This window comes from Leucopleurus acutus, assembly GCF_964270905.1.
Source record: "Leucopleurus acutus genome assembly, chromosome: 13".
NCBI lineage: Eukaryota > Metazoa > Chordata > Mammalia > Artiodactyla > Delphinidae > Leucopleurus > Leucopleurus acutus.
The window spans coordinates 15,969,353-15,992,184 of record NC_139155.1 but is presented as its reverse complement, the minus strand read 5'-3'; the positions used below and the strand labels follow the sequence as shown (position 1 = coordinate 15,992,184).

Here is a 22,832-nt window from a genome sequence, read left to right as displayed (position 1 = left end):
TGGCCACGACGAGCCACGAATTAGGTTCTCAAGTTTTCGAGCCGGTGCTGTAGTTACGCAAGTAACAGCTATGTTTTATTTAAAGACCAACTGTTCAAGAATCACTATAATAGAGCTTAGTAATGAAAACAGTAACTACTTATTAAGCGCCTACTACATGCCAGGGGTGGTACTAAATACTTTCTCTGCAAACAAGAGGGGTTGCTTCTCCCAAGAAGGGCCTCGAGCTGCAATTTGCCCATAAACGGTCTCATTTGCAAAATCGGGCGATTAAGATTCACCTTAGGTCTTCTCTGGGCTACTCTGCTCTGAGTTTCTGAGAGCAGCAACTCATGGTGTTCGGATTCCATCTCTGAGCAGTTCATTTGGATTGTCAACACAGATCCTCCTCCAAGCCTACCTTGGATAAAACTTCAGGTTAGAAGGCCAAGGTGATTTTTGAAAATTAATTCATCTTTGATGAAAATTAATAGTAAGAAAAAGGATGCTTTGGCAAAACCACCATCCCCTTAAAGACTGTGTTGGCTCTACGGTGCTTTCCTCCAGTCCTTGTAAAATCATCTTTGGAGGGAGGCAGGAGGAAAGAGAGGCTGAGGTCCCAGGCTGCCCAAATGCAAATCCTGTCTCTGCTGTGTCTTGGACAAGCTAATCTCTCTGAGCCTCAGTTTTCTCACCTGCAAAATGGGCACAATAGGAGGATCTACTTTATAGGTTCTGAGGGGAGGTTGAGGGGATAACGCAAGTCACGCTTAGGTATGCTGCTTGCCTTATCTTGGTGCTCAAGACACATTTGTGTTTTTATCTTCTAATTAACTTTGCAGAGCACAACTGCCCTATTCAAAGCCGCTAGGTTGTCAAGGAAAGGGACCAAGGACAAAGATTTTCCTCTTCAGAAAGGCCTCTACTTTCTCTCTCTTGCTAGGAATGCAAATATCTCCAACTCTTCATTAAAGCTGAGGGATAAGAAAGAGCCTGTGAAAATGAGAAGGGCCAGCAAGCATGTCAAGTAGCCGATAGCGGGAGGTCAATGTTTGTTGTTGCAACGGTACCTCGTGGATGGCTGTAAGTCATTAACATTCCACTGATAGGGGGTAAAATGATCTGTGCTAAAAAGGAAAGTTGGTGGGGGGAGGGTCACCAGGGTTTATCTTTGTTTACCCTCTCGTTATGACTCATCTTCAGGGTCTGTTTCTCTTTTTAGGAGATGATGCGGCTCATTACCACGGACCTTCCTGGCTTGCTAACCAAATTTCTATTTAATTGGCCTCCACATTGTGATGTGGTTCCTGAGACTCCTCAGTCCCTCAGTCCCTGCGCGCAGGGTCATAGTGTAACGTGGTAAAGGTGTATGATAACCTGCAAAGAGGCTGCCAGAGCATCACAGCAAATGCTGCGAACCTACTGGAGTGTCCGCGATGGCTGTCCACGTCACTGTGTGCCAGGACAGAGTCTCTGTCCAAACTCAACTATTTCACTTGGGTTTTCCTTAGCACCTCGTGACCATCTTTCCTATCAATATCTCATATTCAGGTCACCCTGAAATAAACCAGATACTGATTAAGTTTCCTGCTGCCAGCCAGATCACTTGAATACCACTTTTCTGCCTGGTATTTTTATCCGTACTTTACACAATCAGAAGTGTCTAAATCAAGGGTGCACACTGTTCCCATGGCAGGTGGGACAGGTCACTGGAGATGGGGTTCTTGAACTACACTAGTCACGTAACATCTATGCTTCTAGTTCCTCATTTTTGCAAGAAGGGGAATAGATGAGACCGCTAGAGCCCTTTTGAGCAGAGGATGCTGAGAGAGCAGGGCATCCAACTGAACTGTATCACTGCAAACGTAAGTTCCCTCAAACAAGTTGTTCTTTTACACTGTTGTTGACTAATGGTAGGGAATCCTGGGCATGTGGCATTCTTGGAATATTTAATTTGGCTACCTTGGGGGCAAGGTTCCCTTTGTTGGGGTAGGAGGAATTTTCAGCCGTTTTTAATGTGCGTTCACAATGAAGGCTATTTTTGCTTTGTTTCAGGTTAAAAAAAAAGTCATTTATTCATATGTAAAGAATCTAGTGCCATGGAGGCACTACATATGACCTACATACACCTTAAACCAAAGCTTACTGGTTCCCCTATAATGCACACCATTATCTTATTTTTGATCCATTAAGTATCATTGGACCCTGGAGCCCCCATCACGTGGAAGCCTCATTTTAAGATTGAGTGTGTGTGCACTGATTAGGGGAGACCATCTGATAAGTTGTGTTTTTTATCCCTAGAGTCCTTTGTAATTTGCACTTAAAACTAGATGCTCCTGGGCTTCCCTGGTGGCGCAGCGGTTGAGAGTCCGCCTGCCGATGCAGGGGACACGGGTTCGTGCCCTGGTCCGGGAAGATCCCACATGCCGCGGAGCGGCTGGGCCCGTGAGCCATGGCCGCTGAGCCTGCGCGTCCGGAGCCTGGGCTCCGCAACGGGAGAGGCCACAGCAGTGAGAGGCCCGTGTACCGCAAAAAACAAAACAAAACAAAACTAGATGCTCCTAACAGCAAGCAAACAAAGAAATGGGCTCTCTGGGCACTTGGTTTTTCTGCTAAGCCATGAGCAACTGAGCAGGCAGTGGGTTAGAGCCATAGCCACAGAGTTTGGAAAAGATAACACTTTCTTGACCACACAACACATATAGTCAAAGGGATGAGGGAGTTTCAAAGATTAAAATGGATGCGTCACAGCTCAGCACGTCCATGACTGTTGGGTGGTGGGGGAATGCCACGTCCCACGACACTGTCCGTGGTTCTGAACCCAGCAGGGCACTTCTCTGGGAAGCTGGGGTGGAGGAAACTCGCACCGCTATTGCCTGACCTGTGATCAGCATCTGAGAAAGGAGGAGACGATGCTCTGTGGGTTTGGGCATAAAACAGTAGGATCGAAAGATTACTGGGACCCCGGGGGTGGTTCAACATTTTTCTGAAGATACACTCAAGGTAGCTCTAAAAAAACAAAAAACAAAAAACACCAATTCTTCAGGCTTCCCCTCTAGGGGGCTTCTCAGATCTTGGATGGGAGTCAGTATGCAATAATATAGTAACATCAAACACATTTAATACTGTGTTCCAGTCACTGTTCTAATTGCTCACACATGCAAACACAAACATGTGTGTATATATGTGTGTACACACACACATCTGTGTCAAGAACTTAGAGTTTTCAATACCTATCCCTTCCTTGACATGGGTAGTTACTTTCTTGGAAAATCAGATTTCAAAACATCAGAGCTATCTTTAAAAATGTTCTTTCTTCAGAACCATCACCATCTGTCTGGTGAGAATCTTCTGAAGTTCCTTTCTTTTCGTGGCTTATGTATTTGAGTGAATATGTTTATATGTCAAACAGGCTAGGAGGAAGACAAGAAGTCCATGAATTATTAGCATATTAAGCTTCGGAGCGGGGGGCTGGGGAGGCACCCTGAGAGTACCTAGTGGCCAGCTAGCCCGATCCCTGCAAATTCACAGATTAGGAAACCAAAGCTCAACTCTGAGTCGCTGCCCGGATTCCCACAGGGAGTCCCTCTGCCCCTGTGTGTTTATCCTCTTCTTTGGTTTCCACCCAGTAGTAGGCAGAGTGTCCTGTTAACACTTATGCACATTCTGTTAAACGGTCATAATGCAAAAAATAAACCATTCATAAGATAACTATAGATAATTCTCAGTCATGTGTTTGCTGATGGGTCTTCCCTGTTTGCCCATCACTCTCTTATCTTTAGTTTATACTTCACGTAGTTTAAGGCCCGTATGTTAAGCTTGCCTAGTGGCAGATTAGTGGGTCACTTCCCCTCAAACAGCGTAGAACGGAGTATCGGCGGCACGTGGATGGTGTGGCCATTAAGTTACAGGGAAATGTGCTGAAGCAGATACTATTGCGGTCCCACCCAAAGTTTTTGAGGCCAACGTGCAGCAGCTGGCACCTGTATCACTTTACCTGAGGGCCTTTCTCTGGCCCCTGGAGACTACAGGCCTGCTGCCAGGGCCACCCAAAGTGCGGACGTGCCAGGGAATTAACACCTCCCTGGGAGCAGCCCTCAACCAATGGCTGGCAGCTCCTGGCCCCCGGCTCTAATTTTATACTATTCCCAGAGTTCCCAGCAGGATGAGCTCCAGCCCCCCACGGTGGTAACTTGCTTCGAGCACACCCTCTGTCAGCCACCTTCCCTACCCTGTCTCACTTCCTCCCAAGTGTTCCCTGGTATCAGCTCCCAGAAATACTACACGTGCTTAAATCCTGGTTGCAGGGTCAGCTTCTGGGGGGACCAAACTAGAACCCACTACCAAGTACACCTCCGTTGCTAGAAAAGAGCCGTCAGAGCAGGCCAGTGGTGGACGCGCAGACTCGGATCAGGCAGGCTGCTCTTCCCGCCCGCACTTTGAGAGAAGCTTCCCCCTGGGTCTCGGACCCTGTCCAGCCTACAGCCCTTCCACCAAGAGTCTCACTTTGGGTCAATGCCAGCTCTGAGGTCCCCAGGCTTCCTTGGAAGGGAACACGCTAAGAAGAATGAAATAAAAGACAGAGGAGGAGAAAAAACAGATACCATGTTGTGGCTGCAGGCTAATCTTATACTAGATATGAGAATGAGTCCTCTGGGTGCAAGATTGACTCTGCTGGCGATTCCGGATGAGCTAGAAAATGTAGGGCTTCCCAGAGTCTTTGTTTCAAATCAAATAAATCAGTTCTCTTCTGGTTAAAGACTGTTAGAATGGTGTGGCAGGGAGAGAGGGGACAAAAGGAAACACACCCAGTACTGTATACCTAGATCTGGGTTTATCTCAGAAAAAGCAGTGATGACAGTGATACACCATCACCACTTACCAACATGCAGGATTGGGGACTGAGATGGGATGACTCTCAGTGTTATGGAGTCAGTACTCTGAAATTTTGGGAGTTTATCAATAACCTAACACGAAGTTATAAAGCTAATTAAAATGCAAATTCAAAGTGATACGTACACACATGTATATCTGTATGTTTAATCTATCCATCCGAGTAATTTAGTGAACATCTACTCTGTGACAGGCACCACGGGAGGTGCTGGCAGAAAAGATGCTGAGCCTGTCCTCAAAGTTTACAGCCCAGTGTGGGAGAATGCTGTTAAATCTTACACATACGGAACCGCAAGTGTGAAAGGCACTTTTTTCAAATGATAATAGCCAGAGTAAGTGAGAATCTGAAGAAATAAGCCTTCTCATACTATGCTGGCTGAAATAATCACCCATAATTCCACACACAGAATACTAAGCTTCTGGCAATTATCCTTCCACTCTCTTATATGCATTCGATTTTTTAAAAATAGTTGAGATCATACTGATGTACTACTGTGCAGGCTGCTTCTTTCACTTCATCCACAGCATGAACATTTTACCTCGAAATCTTTAATGTCTGATGGCCACAAAGTTTTGCTATTTTTAGACCCAATTTTACTACCTTCTGTGCTATATTTAACAGACCTTTTCATAATCTTTGGCCTCAACTTTAAGATTTGCTTAAACTCAATTACTTGGTCCAAGTTCTGGGGTATTTTCAAGGTTTTGAAATCATAACAATTTTTTTAAAATTAGAAAAACAGCTTATTCTCCACACTTCAGTTTAAAAGTAACACCTGAATCTGATCAACTTTTACATAAAATTAATGGCTTGTACTAAATATCCAGAAGAAACGGCTTCTACTGGAAAGATCTCATCTCTTCCAAAGGAAACACGTCCCCTGTTATGTAGGATTCTTGCCATTATCGAAATTAAGGTGTCAAATGTAATTTTGGTCCGTCAACAAGAGGAGTTTTGGATGAAGTGGAATTCAGCACAGGCTATGTTTACCTGCTTGACTTAACAACAATTCAAAGCCAGTTTTCTAGTGAGAAAGTATGTTCAAACTTTCTCCAAGGAACTTTTTTTTTTTTTTTTTTTGGCCGTGGCATGCGGGATCTTAGTTCCCAGACCAGGGATCGAACCTGTGCCCCCTGCAGTGGAGGCTCGGAATCCTAATTCCCTGAACCAGGGAATTCCCAGAACTTCTTGAAATAGGGACTTCTCAGGTAAATGTCAGAATATCCACACAGGGAGGGGCAACATGTTACAATTTTACACACACACACACACACACACACACACACACACACACACACACACACACACACAGAGCAGCTAGCTGACAAAACCCACAGAAGGAAACAAGGTTGACCCCTTCGATTCAGAATATTTGGATTCCTGTTTCCGGATGTGATTCTGGTAGATGCTGCCCTATGGATGCAATTTCTGTAATGACTTTGGGTTGAGCTAAACTTGGCTGATTACCAAAATGAGCATCGTATTTACCATCACTTCCTTCTCTGAAAAATGTTCATTCAAAGCCTTACGATCAAATAGCTCAATTTCGTTTCTTTTTATGGCTAATATTCCATTGTATATATGTGCCACATCTTCTTTATCCATTCATCCGATGATGGACACTTAGGTGTAATGAGGTGGATAGACCTAGAGTGTGTCATACAGAGTGAAGTAAGTCAGAAAGAGAAAGACAAATACCGTATGCTAACACATATATATGGAATTTAAGGGAAAAAAAAAGTCATGAAGAACCTAGGGGTAAGACGGGAATAAAGACACAGACCCACTAGGGAATGGACTTGAGGATATGGGGAGGGGGAAGGGTAAGCTGTGGCAGACCGAGAGAAAGGCATGGACATATATACACTACCAAACGTAAGGTAGATAGCTAGTGGGAAGCAGGCGCATAGCACAGGGAGATCAGCTCGGTGGTTTGTGACCACCTAGAGCGGTGGGATAGGGAGGGTGGGAGGGACGGAGATGCAAGAGAGAAGAGATATTGGGACATATGCATATGTATAACTGATTCACTTTGTTATAAAGCAGAAACTGACACACCATTGTAAAGCAATTATACTCCAATGAAGATGTAAAAAAAAAAAAAGCCTTAGGATCTTGACAGATTCCAAACAAATGTAAATGAATCCACTTGGCACAACGCTTCTCACAATTATAGCAGTGCACACGGTTGGGTGTTTTGTTGAAATCACGATTTTTGTAAACTAATAGATTGTTGCTGATTTTCAGTCACAAAAGGACCAGAGAGCTATTTTTCTGGAACGATATTCTCCTAATGCTGCACTTCTCCTGTTACTCAATCCATCTGTCTTCATCCCTCAGCCGGAGTGCAGATTTTATAGTCCAGAGTGGAATATTGAACCTTCCCTACCAACATCCTCTAATCCCATGTGTTACACTCACATTCAAATATTGCTCCATAAGAGCTGAGATGACTATTTTAAGCAAACAGGAATGTTTGCTAAGCTGAAAATTAAGAGCCAAATTCTGAAGAGCATTACGCGCCTAAAAATCCCCCAATTCTGACTTTGATATGCATCACAACTGTGATTTTGGATCTATTTCATGATTTCAACACAATATAGACTTCCCCGGTTCTTGGTTGCGGTGACGATGCAGGAAAGTATGCATGAGTTACGAGGACTACAGATGAGTCTGGCTAGAACGTGTCCTTCCCATGGGGAAAAAAAAAATCACATTTTTTGAGAAGCATTTCCCAAAAATATGAGGGGTCAACAGGGAATTTCAAGAGGATTTTTGGGAACAGCACATGGCCCTTATAATCAGTAGATTCAAGGGCTCTTCTGTAGAATCTGTTCCTACTTTTCACCCTACAGTCTCTGAGTGTGCTGCCTGTCAAGGATTTCCTTCTTCTGCGTTTACCTCACTCTAGGCACAGGTGGTGTAAAAAGAAACCAGACATCATCACTGGCCTCTTCTCACAAACCGAGCCATCATGCCACTTGACCTAGTTTCGTTTTTGTTTTTTAATGCGGAGAAAGTGCTACTGGAAATCTGTAGGCTTTGCAGAATGAAAAATGTATGAGAAGTTTTACTTTTAAAAGAGTAATAAATTCATTGGACTTCAATTTTTCTCTCAAGAAAATGTTCCTTAAGTCATGCTTATTTTTTCCTCAATACTAAATACTAAAACACTATCTGATTATACACATTTGGAAAAACGTAAAGTGTGAAAAAATGACAAATGTTTCATAATCCCACTTCTTGTAAATACTGTTTACATTTTATTGTAGAATGCATATACACATATTACACAAAATTAGGACTGAACTCTTCATAGTATTTTATTCCTGGCTTTAATGTGAAAATCTCCTATCTTCTGCAATGAAACATTTTGTGAACACATGACTTTGGTTACATTATTCTATCAGAGGGCTACACCATGTTTAACTTTTCTCCTTTTATTGTATATTTGTATGGTCTAAAGTTCTATGCTAAGACAAATAATCCTTTAATAGACACCTTTTACATGAACCCTGGTTATTTCCTTATCATATGTTCCTAAACAGGACTGAAAGGTTCTTGATTGCCAAATCACTGTCCAGAAAGTTCCAACACTCCTGTCGGCATGATGTAAAAACATCCATCCTCTCTCACCCTCATCAGCATTGAGTACCAAGTTTAAAAAACTGTCTGCCAGTTGAAGACGCACGTGTTCATCTTGCTGCAGGAATAGTGGTGGGGATTCAGATACATTCCACTCCCAGCTTAGGGAGACGGCTCGGGCAGGTAATCTCGGTGGGCAGGCACTTCCGTAGAGAGGCAGCGTGTGTACCGATAAAGTGCCCAGACCCAGAAGTCAGTCATTCTGGTTTGTTATTTACCAGCTGGGTGGTCTTAGACAAGTTACCTAACCTCTCTGTGTCTCAATGTCTTTAACTGTATAATGGGAACTTGAACATCTATACCTCAAGGGCAGTGAAGTTCAAATGCCTGGCTCACAGCATATGCTCAATAAATATCAACATTCTATTACTGTTGTTATAAACTATAAGCCATAATAACTATTAAGGTGATTTCACATGTACTTATTAAACTTTATTCTGAAGACAATGATAAATCCTGGGTCTCCCCCCGGGCTCTGTGCGCTGCACACGACACCCATTTGCACGGGACAGCCTTTGGCATCAGTGATGTGATCCTAAGATATTTGCCCTTCTATGTGCTTGACTGAGAGAAACATTTCTGTGACTGACTTGAGTTCTCCACCCAGGAGTAAGGTAACAACCGGCCACCTCCTTAACTAAAACAAGCCCTTACAGGGAGTCATTTTATTGCTGATTACAAAGGGCCTTCAAACTTCATTCCTACAAAGCCACAAGAAACCTGGTCCTAGGATATCGATACTTTCCGTAAAGGAAGCCAGGCTACTGGCTGGGCAAAAAGTCTGCTGTGTAGGTTAGAGAGCACAGGATACGGCGACCCAAGGCTCAAATCCCCGAATCCTGGCTGGGTCTCTAGCTTGTTTCCTCACAGAGAATGTGTGTGCCTCCCTGCACTGTGTCCCCCACGGGGCCTGTGCTGTTGGCTCACATCCACTAAATGCCCCTTTTAGGACTCAGGATGCTCTCCTTGTCGAGCTAAGCTGGTTAGGAAAGGAAATCTGTTTGGGAGATTATCTAAAGCCAGCTTTAGCATCTGCTTTATGAGTTAGCCAGAAAGGCAAGGGGCAAAGCCAAACTCAGCCCCTGGACCAAGAATGTGCCTTTCAGGACTTAAGCAGCAGCAGGTTCCTCAGCTCCAGCCTCCATCTGGACTATTTTTTGAGTCCAGGAACCAAAAGTCAATTTTCCTCTTTCACATTTAGATGCATTAAATGTGCAACTTAGTGCTATGCACTAAGTTGGTGTTGGGTTATTAAACCCTCCTTAAAATCATCTATATCACCAAAAATATGCCCCCCCCAAAGAACCAAAATAACCCACCCAACCAAAAAAACCCAAACCGCGAAATGTCTCTGGCCCCATCACCTTGTTACCCAATTAAGCAGATTCAATTAGTTCAAGTCCATCATTTGGTTTCTGAGACATCAGGTTCCTGCTGGGTATACAGCTACTAGGTCTGGGCTGAGTTTTACAAGTCAGCAAGGGGCTCCCCTCTGATTTAACCCTCCCTAAGCAGAAAAAATAACCAAGGCTTCAACAGGTTTACACTCCAAGGATTATAGCTAGCCAACTGGTACACATGGTCAGTCTAGCTTGGTACCAACAGATGGAACTTTCTAGAAAGAAAGTAGAATCTTATGGGAATAAGACTGAAGTCAGAGGCGAGAGCGGAGCCGTGAGCTGGGGATGGAGCCTTGGAGAACAGCAGTGAGTGTGCTGTGTAGAGAAGGTCAAAGAGACGGGAACCAGCGAGAGTGCGCTCAAGAAAGCTGAGGGGAGGCAGCCTCAATGAGAAACAAGGGACTCAATACGAGGTGAAAAATAAACGCCGCGTGTGGTAAGAGGACCTTTGGTCCACCTCAAGAAGAACAATTTCAGAAGAGCAGTGAGGCAAAAACCTTATCGCTATGGCACCGGGGAGAAAAGAGGAAAATGAAGCCATGGAGAGAGCAAACCTGGACGGTTCTTTCAAGAAATCTGGATGCTAAATGAGGGGAGAGAGACTGCCAAGAGCCAGCAGGAGTGTTGGAGTATTTTTTAAGGGAGAAGTAGTCAGAAAATAACTGAGTTGAGATGACCAACAGAGCAAGGTCTTTGAGGAAGTAGGAGGGAATGGGGTCAAGGTCAGGGTTTACCTTGAATAAGAGGCGGGACATCCTTTTTTCTGGACATCCCATTTTATGATACTAATTTTCAATTTATCTCCTGTCTTTTTTTCATTAGCTGGCACTTATAAAAGTGACACGGCTTCTGGAATTCTCTGGAAAATCTGGCTTAAGCTATGGTTTACCGCACAAAACAGAGGAACAAAGGATGGACAGAGTGATAAACACACACAGAGAACAATTTCCATGAAGCCCCACTTTCCCATTGTTCTCAAATAGTTTTCTTCTCCACTGCCTTGTTAATCAATAGCACTGTGTATTGTTTTTATTGTTATTGTAGATACAACTTTCCAAGTTATGATCTAGCTAGCACTAGATCCAATTACTTGAGTTATCTAAAATATTGTGTTTAAGAAAACAAATATTTTAATCTGATGCTTTATTAGAATGTGCATACTCTTCCATTCTGACTGTGTCAGCTGTCTAAGTAATGGCCATGAATCGATGGGTTCAAAATTATTTAAGTAAAACACCAAAATCCCAGGGAGAACATCCTCTAGAGAGGACTGTCTTGTTAAATATATCTGAGTACTCAGTGTTCTTCCAACAGAATAAAGGATCACAGGGTGAGCTGAATGATTTGATATCCCTCAAATCAGTGATCTGGCCATGCAATTATTGAACAAAAAGAACTCCCAACATTAAAAAAGGATGACCCAGACACTGGAAATCCTGTGTCATCATTGCTCCTGCCAGAGCGAAAGACAAGAAGAGACACATTCAAGATAAAAATAAAAACCACATTTACTTTCAACCACATGTGATCTTTTCCTTCTCCTGTCCAAGACTCTTCATGAGCTATCAAATCAGGCTTCTTATTAGAGAGAATAAAAGAAAAATAAGAGAAGCCAAAAAATATTTTGTCTTCAGGAACAAAACGATTATTAAGTACCTACTGTGTGTTTATGGGACTGTGTGTAAGACAAAAAAACGATGCCTGAAAACAGCAACTCATTCAGGGACCAAGACACACAGGCATAAAATAAAAAAGATCCATTCAAGTCAGTAGCTGGCCAGCACAAATGTGCAGCAGAGACTTGAACGCTGCAGGCTTCCTGAGAATGTAATATAACAGGGGGCAATGGCCAAGGAAGATTTCTCAGAAGACATGGGAGTAGAATTAGGTCTTAAATAATGATTACCAGCCATATCTATGACATTTCAGAAAGAAAAATGGGTGAGAGCAAAGGGATAAGTTCAAGACTGTACGAAGTTTCTCCGGGGCTTGGCGAGAGCAGAAGATGCATATGGAAAAGTATAGGGATCCCTCTGGAGAGGAGAGCGGGGGCGCCGTGGCGTTAGGACCTTGGGTACGGCAGTGAGGAAACTGGATGGTGGGGAGGCGTGTGTAGTAGTCCTGGTGGTCCTGGTAGCTGACACAAACACTGAACTTTTTCATCATTAAAATCTCATTTTGTCTTACGTATGGTCCCAGAAATACATAAAAAGTAAAGAGAGAACCCGAAAAATAATCTTAAGTGTAAGAGAAAGAGCACTGAAATTCAAGTTAGGTTATCTGACTCCCAGCCCCAACTCTGTCAGTTTGTCCTCCTGACTGAAGACAACTCACTCTGGTCACCTGTCCCCTGATTCTTCACTGAGGCAATGTGCAGTCAGATGACCACGTCTTCACCCACAGTTCTAACATCTAGGATTTCATGTACTAGCACTTACCTCACAGGGCTGTTATGAGTACAAATGACAAGTCGTGTAGAACACTTATCACGATGCCCGGCACATGGTAAGCACTCAAAAAATGTCAGTGGCATGTGATGCGGTAGCATTCATGTCAGTGGCATGTGATGCGGTAGCATTCATGTCAGTGGCATGTGATGAGGTAGTATTAATTATTTTAGAATTTGGTGGCTCGCTACGATTACAACATGACTTAAGTTAACACAATTCAATAGACTGCCTACCTATCCATTTGGAGAAATGAGTAATTAACTTTAATGGTTGGGAGTTCACCTACAAAGATATTGTGATATCACCTTAAAACTAGAGTATACTGGATTGCAAGATACTCTGTCTTACACTTTCTACGGTTTTGCTGTTAACCTTAATATCTCAGAAAAGTCCATAATCTTAAAAATGTAAGGTGTTTAGAAGCATGCCTGGCCAGTAGCCAACACTACTGGAACGTTAACTATTACTCCTGGCTAGTTACTACTTTCAAATGGATAGCCCTCCAGTTCATCACAGGTGTGTTGGCCATTTAAAGCACAAAGATGATCTATGAGTCCTTGTGTCCCGATTAGTAGAAAAGCAAACAACAAAAACTTCAGTGAACTACTTGAAGAAAAACTGAAGAAAGTAGAGAAGGGTGGTGCAGCCGCTACGGAAAACAGTATGGCGGTTTCTTAGAAAACTAAAAATAGAGTTACTATGTGGTCCACCAATCCCACTCTTAGGCATATATTCGGAAAAGACGAAAACTGATTTGGAAAGATACATACACCCCAATGTTCAAAGCAGCACTATTTACAATAGCCAAGACGTGGAAACAACCCAAATGCCCATCAACAGATGACTGGTTTAAGATGTAGTGTATATATCTGTGTGTGTGTGTGTGTGTGTGTGTGTGTGTGTGTGTATGCACAATGGAATGTTAGCCATAAAAAATGAAATGCTGCCATTTGCAGCAACATGGATGGATCTAGACAATATCATGCTAAGATAAAGTATTATATTATATCACTTATATGTGGAGTCTAAAAAATAATACAAACGAAAAAAAAATAATACTACAAACGAATCTATATACAAAACAGAAACAGGCTCATAGATACAGAAAACAAACTTATGGTTACCAAAGGGGAAAGGAGAGGGGTGGGAGGGATAAGTTAGGAATATGGGATTAACAGTTAGAAACTACTATACATGAAACAGATAAGCAACAGAGGATTTACTGTATGACACAGGGAACAACATTCAATATCTTGTAATAACCTATAATGGAAAATAATCTGAAAATATATGTGTATAACTGAATTACTTTGCTGTACACCTGAAACACAATATTGTAAATCAACTATACTGCAATAAAAAGGTAAACAAACATAAACACACACACACACACACACACACACACACACACACACACACACACGAGGCAAGGGCCCTGGGCACTGCTCTTCTGAAGAGCTCCACAGTCCTCAGTTTCAAGAAACATGATCCTTCTTTGAGAGTATGATTGCACTATCACAGAACATACACATGTACGCTGGGGCGCACCTACAGGTCATTTATTCACTCAAATACAGGTGATTCATTCATCCAAGTAACAGGTGCTGTGCCTGATGCTGGGAGTGCTGAGAATGAGTTCTGGACTTTAAGGATGCGGGGAGGGGCACTCGAGGGAAAACCAGAGACTCGTCAATTACTGGGCAGGCCAGCTCACTATGGCCTCTGAAAGGGACCCAGGGCAAGTGCCGCTGCTTCTCACTTAGGCCGCCCATACGAGCATGTGCCACAACAGTTGAGTTTGCTTTAAAAACCTACTTCTGTGTCATTTTCACCTACTGGACATAGAATAAATACACACATGACCATCTATATCTCTCTTCATTTAATGTTCTTATGTTGTTGACTTTTTTTTTAAAACATCTTTATTGGAGTATAATTGCTTTACAATGGTGTGTTAGTTTCTGCTGTATAACAAAGTGAATCAGCTATACATACATCCCCATATCCCCTCCCTCTTGCATCTCCCTCCCACCCTCCCTATCCCACCCCCCTCTAGGTGGTCACAAAGCACTGAGCTGACCTCCCTGTGCTATGCGGCTGCTTCCCACTAGCTATCTATTTTACATTTGGTAGTATACATAAGTCCATGCCAATCTCTCACTTCATCCCAGCTTACCCTTCCCCCTCCCCGTGTCCTCAAGTCCATTCTCTACAACTGCATCTTTATTCCTGTCCTGCCCCTAGGTTCTTCAGAACCTTTTTTTTTTAGATTCCATATATATGTGTTAGCTGACGGTATTTATTTTCCTTTCTCACTTACTTCACTCTGTATGACAGTCTCTAGGTCCATCCACTTCACTACAAATAACTTAATTTTGTTTCTTTTTATGGCTGAGTAATATTCCATTGTATACATGTGCCACATCTTCTTTATCCATTCATCTGTCGATGGACACTTAGGTTGCTTCCATGTCCTGGCTACTGTAAATAGAGATGCAATGAACACTGTGGTACATGACTCTTTTTGAATTATGGTTTTCTCAGGGTATATGCCAGTAGTGGGATTGCTGGGTCGTATGGTAGTTCTGTTTTTAGTTTTGTTATTGACTTTTTATGTGGGGAATGTCTAGAAGGCAGGACTTGTCTCAAGAAACACAGTTTAGGAACATCCCTGGCAGTCCAGTGGTTAGGTCTCCAGGCTTTCACTGCCAAGGGCATGGGTTTGATCCCTGGTCGGGGAACTAAGACCCTGAAAGCCGCATGGAGTGGCCAAAAAAGAAAAAAAAAAAAAAAAGAAAGAAAAGGAACACGGCTTGCAGCACATTAAATTCATTACTTTTAATGATGGGGCCAAGCAACGTGGACCTGAACCAACAGCCTGCTTAACCTACAAAGGTTAAGAACTGGGAAGGCCACTGGTGCTGTGCTTTGAAGACCAGATGGGGCAGGGAGGTGGGAACTAACATTCACTCTCTGTCAATAACGTGCCTCACATTTTCTCATATGTTGTCTCATGTCCTCCTCAAAATACTGTGACATTATGATGATACCCACTCCACAGACTGAACCATTCTCAATGAAGTTGGTGAATTAACTGGAATTATAACACAGCCTAGAATAGGAGGGGAGTGTGTATCTGTCTGATTCCAAAGTTCAAGTTCTTTCTCCCATGTGAAGTCACTTGAGAACTCAGAATGCAGAGATTTCAGATCAAACTTTCCTCCTGTAAGAACAGGTATACAAAATAAAAAATTGTTCTGAAGCACATGGAGGCCTTCCTTGTCCATTTTCACCAAATCCCATCAATGGCGCACAGGACTACCATCTCTGCCTGGTAAGTGTAACCTTCTGTTTGGCAGGTCACCAGTGTCCGCAGGCTTCAGAACACTTCAGTGAGGATGCAGGGTGAAGGGCCAGAATGAGGTCAACAGAAAAGGAAGTATTGCATTTGATTATTTCCCTTTCATAATATTTTGAAACCTTGAGCCTAGTTCTTTATTTTCTCCCCAAGCTATTCTTGGTTTTCATTCCACTGTGCTTAATATATGTTCAAACAAAATCTTTAGAGACAGAAAACAGAAGGCAGATTACAACAAGAAATTACATTTTATTCCGAGCACAGTAAGTTCAAAAGAAATCGACTCATAAAATTGTTAGGTTAAAACGAAATGCTAGTGATAGCAAAAGGACATGCATACGATTTCGCATTACTTCAGATCATGAATCTGTATCTGTCTTTTGAAACAGAAAAGAAAAACTGAAACTTAAGTCAAAGCAAACTCTGTTAGGAACTTTAAAATAAATGCTCCCAGATAAGCCCAGTTATTTACAAAAACAGATTGCTTTTATATTTTATATAATATATATAATATATATATAATTATATATATAATATATTATATAATTATATAATATATTTTATATTATATTGCTTTTAGTCCATACTTCTCAACTTTTATATTCACACATGCACGTATATAAATATACTAACTTTACTGAGTATGCATAACTCTCCTAAAGAAATGTAAGCAATGTGGAAAGAAAATAATTTGGTTCTAATTTTATTCATATTCAAAGCACACTGTGAAACATAAAATACATACAAAAACAAAATACATAAAAAACCAGCATGAAAGTTACATATTCAGTGTAAAGACTGTTTATCAAGAAAAACCTATAAAAATTCATCCATGTTAAAACACAGATCTTCACCAGCACTCTAAAACTCATCCTACATACCATGTGTCTGCTCACAATTATATTTTTAAACAAAACTATTTTGCTTTTCCATCACAGAAAGATTAGATCACCTTGGTTGTAATGTCCAAGTTATTAGGTGGTCCATATATATGGGTTGTATATGTGTGTGTCTATAATATACACATACGGCAAAAGGAAGTTTTTCCATTTACCTAAGTCATAACTGCACTTTGTAATGGCAATCACCAGATGTTTCTACTGTCACATGCCCTGTGCATCCATGAACCCTGGCTGAACCATTTCACTGAGAGATCCCAAGTGACTGAAAAACTCTGATTTGGAGACTCATCATAACCACTCCGTGTTCCTTTTAAAAACTGTTTCACCCTTCATAACCTGGCACATGGAGATTATAAATGTTGGCTAATGCCAAATAAGCACATGACCATCACCATCTTAGAAATAGTTTCTGCCCAGCCATACATTCCTCAAAGTCTACTGACCTAAAAATAACATACCTGTAACATTTGTATCATGGCCTGAAACCTCTGCTAGAATTTTAAAAATTCAAACCAAGACAGGGATTCAATAACAGATGGTTCTTAACCTGTGACGCCCCGAGGCTTCACTTAATCTTACTCAGTCTTGCCTTAAAATAAGTGAGATGTGCTGAAAAGCACAAAGAAGAAAATAGAAATTATCCATATACCTACCAGCCAGACCTCAGCACAGTCATATTACATAATCCTACATCTGGATTTGACCCTCTGTCTCAGAGCTCCCTCCTGGCCCAGTACCTTCCCTATTGGGGACAAATTTCTTTCAAGTGGTCATTCTAGTGGCCTCCAGCATTAGCAGCATCTAGAAACATATTTGAAATGTAAATTTTATGGCTCCAACCCAGACCCACTGAATCAAGAACTCTGGAAATGGGGCCAGCCGATCTGCATTTTAACAAGCCCTCCAGCTGATTCTGATGTTCACCTACATCTGAGAACCATTGCTCTAATTAATGAGGCTCTACCCAGATTCATTTTGGTTCCAAAAACCCCAGCACTCCTTCAGGAACGCCTCCCAGAACTTCTGGTCCAGGATGCAGAGCTGGAGTTCAGTCTGCACATTTTCTCAAATGTCACCAAACTGACCATGCACATAAAAATCAAGCACTCACTGGTGAGTGAGGAGAAAAGAAGCCACAGTAACTGCTAGGGTTTAGAAGACAGAAAGTCCCATTTTATCCATTTTGATTCCCAAACTAAAAAAATTATTCGTAATTTTGAAAGGTAAATGAAATGTTATGCCATAATTTCTCCACAGCACAATTTCTACACTACAGTTTCTCCATATGATTTCTTAAGTCCGTGTAATAGAAAGACTGTAGAAAAACTGTACTAGCATTTATTTGGTCTTACGGCGTGCAATTCAGAATGCTGTAGTCTTTGCCTTCAGTAATAAATGAAATCAACAGCATAATTGAATCGTGATCCTGGAAACGTAAGAAATGTTGAGACTGTCAAAGTTGGTGAGGGGAGACTGTGTTGAGATTTGACAAGATGACAGTGAATAAGAACTAGCTCTCTTTTGTAAAAAGTAACTTTATCCTTCGAAGTAATTATAGAAAATCAAATTCATTTCACTAGACCTATCAGACTGGCAGCAACCCAAAAGCTTGATATAATAAAGTGTTGACAAGCATAGAGAGCAACAGAAACTCTCCTACACTGCTGTTGTAAGTGAAAATTAGCATAACCATTTGAGAGCAGCAGGCAATGCCTAGTCAAGTTGAAAATGTGCATATTATCCCAGTAGCTCCGGTCCTAAGTACACGAGCACAAGGGCTCACACACAAGAGAGAAAACAGTTATTGCAGGATTGTTTTTAATAGCTAAAAGCTTGGGAAATAATACAAATGTCTGTCAACAAGAGACTGGATATACAAACTGTGGTTTACTCACACAGAAAAATATCACGTTTTGATAATGTAAAATATAAAAAGCAAGCTGTGAAGGGATAGGTATATTCATGATACCATTTATGTCAAAGTCTAAATACTTGAAAAATTAACAGTATAAGCTTTGTGTTTGTAACATTTTATCTTTTGCAGATAAATACAGTGTTTTTGTTATATTCTCTAACATTTGCAAAGATCTAAAATATTTTGTTTTAAAAAATGTGTTTTGAATCTAGAGAGACAGGAACACGGTATCAACTCTAGCCCTTACTAATAGTGAGACCTTGGTCCTATTAACCTTTGTGAGCCTTGGTTTTCTCATCTGGTATGGGAGAATTCTGAGTACAAAGGAAGAGAAGGTTGTCTTGGGCTGAGGAAACACCAACTTTCTGAGAAAAATGGAGGTGAGAATAACGAAGTACCAGGAGAACCACAACTTGGTACTAAAACAAGTAAGAATGATGGACACAAACTCATGGAGCACAATGGTACTGGATAGGCATGCTCATTTCTTGACACTAAACCAAGAAAATAAAAGGACATTTTTTGTTTTTCTTGTTTGTGCTAGTTTATAAACTGGAAAAAGCACAATTCTTAGAGCACAGCTCCTGTATTTGGGATACTTCTGACCTCAGGAGCTAAGACTTAAAAACTATCTTTTAGGCTGGGGTTTTTCAACAGTTAATCTCATCCATTTGATATCATTAGCTCTGGTCCATTTTCACGCCTGCCACTTTCTAATCTTGTCCCTAAATTTCAAACTCAGATTCTGGAGTGATCTGTGTTATATTTACAGTCTTGATGATAAACGCCTGTTAAACCAAGGTGACATAAACTCAGAATACAGCTGTCAAGTTTCTTCGTTTAGCAAGCAAATGAAGTACACAGTGTTCAATGTGTCTATTCAAAGGGACCTTAGCTAATCCTTCTAGTCTTAACACATTTTTCATCTCATCCATCAAACTCGAAGTTGAACTACATGAAGTACTTTAATGGACTCCGAGTCACAGCTCCACCCCTTCCTAGCTGTGCGCCAACGGGCAAGTCACTTAACCTCTTCTATGTCATTTTCCACATCTGTAAAATGGAGATAATAAAACTGCTTACTTCATGGGGCTACTATGGGGACTAAATGAGTTATTTTAAAATACCTTGATGAGGGCCTGGAACATAGGAAATGCAGCAAGTATTCTAAATGAGTACGGTTATAAATAAGCTACATTGGCAAGACAAGGTGATATTGAACATCCTGCTTTTCATTAAACATGTCCAATAGCTAATGCATCTAAACATTTAGAGTCTCCTATACCAAGGATGTCAGGAATAATGAGCACGTTTCCATATATTATAGGATAGCTAGAGTAAAAGCCATGAAACAGATGAGTTCATTCTCAAAAACTCCACAGTAAATTTCAGATGTTACCCAAACTGCAAAGAAATGTCCAACTTCAGTTCTCAAAATATACACACACAGATGTTTTCTCTTAATTTCCATCTGTTTTGCCACTGTTCCTCAGAACCTAGCTCCGTTAAACATAATCGTAAATATGTTTGTATCTATTATCGAGATACTTTCAAAAGGAACAATTTAAAACAAGTCAGAGTGAAGTAAGACAGAGAAAAACAAATACTGTATGCTAACACATATATATGGAATCTAAACAAAAAATGGTTCTGATGAACCTAGGGGCAGGACAGGAATAAAGATGCAGACATAAAGAATGGACATGAGGACATGGGGAGGGGGAAGGGTAAGCGGGGACGAAGTGAGAGAGTGGTATGGACATATATACACTACCAAATGTAAAATAGCTAGCTAGTGGGAAGCAGCCGCATAGCACAGGGAGATCAGCTCGGTGCTTTGTGACCATCTAGAGGGATGGGATAGGGAGGGTGGGAGGGAGGCGCAAGAGGGAAGGGATATGGGGATATATGTATACGTATAGCTGATTCACTTTGTTATACAGCAGAAACTAACACAACATTGTAAAGCAATTATACTCCAATAAAGATGTTAAAAAAAAAGTATGTCAGTGGACACCTCAAAGCTGCCACTCCCACCTTCTCTCTATAAAACATACATGTTTTCTTGGCTATTTTATAACATATAAGATATATACATATATCTTATATCTTACATGGCTTATAACACTTATTCTTGAAAGGACAAGTGTGCTCAAATATGGGAACTACTAGACTAAGGGTGCTACACATGACAACCTGAAAAAAAAAAAATCAATGCTTAAAGAGAGACCGGCTTCCCTGGTGGCGCAGTGGTTGAGAGTCCGCCTGCCGATGCAGGGGACACGACGGGTTCGTGCCCCGGTCCGGGAAGATCCCACATGCCGCGGAGCGGTTGGGCCCGTGAGCCGTGGCCGCTGAGCCTGCATGTCCGGAGCCTGTGCTCCTTAACGGGAGAGGCCACAACAGTGAGAGGCCCACATACCGCAAAAAAAAAAAAAAAAAAAAAGAGACAAAACAGCCACGAGACGTTGAAAACAAATTCTCCCTCAGTTGAACTTTGAATAAACCACAATCCAGCTGACATCTTATTATAGCCTGTGAGAAACTCTGAAAGGATCCAGCCTGAACTACTCACCAAAAGAAACAAATAATAAACATGTATTGTTTTAAGCTGCTAACTTTTGGGGAATTTTGGTATGCAGCAATAGATAGCAAACACAAAATCTATCAACTAATGAGAAAATCAGATGAGATCTGCAATAACATCACCCTGATTCTCCAAGGGCTGGATGAATCTGACAGTATCTTCTGGTTCCTCAAAACCTCTACACTTCCCATTTATCAGTTTGGAAACTAAAATGAGAAATTCTTGTTCTCCCCAAGTTTGTATTGTCGAATATGCTTTAAAACCCACATAAACAGTCAAATAATCATGATTTTCAGCTTCTTTTAAATCATGTTATACCAGACTGAGCCTTCTGTTAAGCTTTAGTTCTAAAGACTCTGTTTACTGTTTTTGAAATACAAAATTTTGAAATACAAAATACAAAATTATTTTGTACTAGTAAACAAGCTTTTACAAATTCTACATGCCCTTGTACCCCTTGGAGGATTCTATTTGGTAAATCTTCCCTGGGGGTCATACCTCATTCCCTACCTTCAGAATCCACTTGGTTGCTTTTAAAGATGACTGCATAAGCTTGAGTCCATAAAACCTTCCCCCCCCCCGCCCCCAAACCCACGCCCTTGCCAGTGAAAGCATGGAGTTCTAACCACTGGACCGCCAGGGAATTCCCAGAGCCCATAACATCTTGAGTTCTGAAATAAACTTCTCATTTCCCATGATGAATAAAATAATGGAAATTCGGACGCATTTGTAAATGATTCGGGTATACTTAATCCACTGCTACTATCTTTGAGAAATTGATGAATTTACTCTAAGCGCTTTTTAACATTTCCTCCACAAAGCAAGGCAGTGAAACATTCCAATTAAACATTTTAATTGATTTGTTCTGGGTTTTTGTGTTCTTCATATCGGTTCTAACACCCAAAGGGGCCAACAGCTCAATTTTTATCCATTATCGGAAAGAATTATATACAGGACCCAGAAAGGCAGTGCAATTTCAGCCTCATAAGTAAATTGGAAGAATTCAGGGTCAAATACGTTCCAGTGAAGGTGAGTACCAGTTTTGCCCATGTTATAGTTGGACTGTGGCCAACCTTGGTATTAAGTGTGGGCAGTCATGGGGAGAAGGGAGGCATTTTTGTCCTTCTTTTTTGGGGGGGTTTGGGGACAAGGGGTCCCTTTTGACTTCTTACAGTTTCAAACTGTAGTGGTTAAGGTTACAGTACCAAAGCAGTCCTTTCCCCAGCACTGATTTTCTCAGCATAATCACTTCCACAAACGACTCCAATCTTTCTATGTCACAAGGTTTTATTCCTTTCTAAATGAATTCAAGTTCTAAAAATGGCATCAAACTACGGCCCTCCAATTGTTTTTGTAAATAAAGTTTTATTGGAACACAGCCAGGCCCTTCATTTACATATTGTCTACGGCTACTTTCATGCTGCAAGGGCAGAGTTAAGTAGTTATGACAGAGACCATATGGACCCATAAAGCCCAAGTATTTAGTATCTGGCTCTTTACAGAAAAGGTTTGCATATTCCTGTTCTAAAAAATGACAGGAACTCTAAGGAACAGATAGTGTCTGTCCAGTCAGTGCTTTACAATAAAGTAGACAGAATTCTTAGAAAAATAACAAATCACTGATATAGTCTAGCTGTCCCTTCCCAAGAGGCAGGACGGAATTTGGAGTCCAAAGAATCACACTGGAATCTTTACTTCATCC

The 22,832-nt window shown here is 41.4% G+C and overlaps 1 protein-coding gene across 1 annotated transcript in view; it reads right to left on the bottom strand.

The window, feature by feature from the left end:
* The window catches only part of CCBE1 (collagen and calcium binding EGF domains 1), a 233,640-nt gene that overhangs the window by 75,496 nt on the left and 135,312 nt on the right, over positions 1-22,832 (bottom strand). The window lies entirely within an intron of this gene.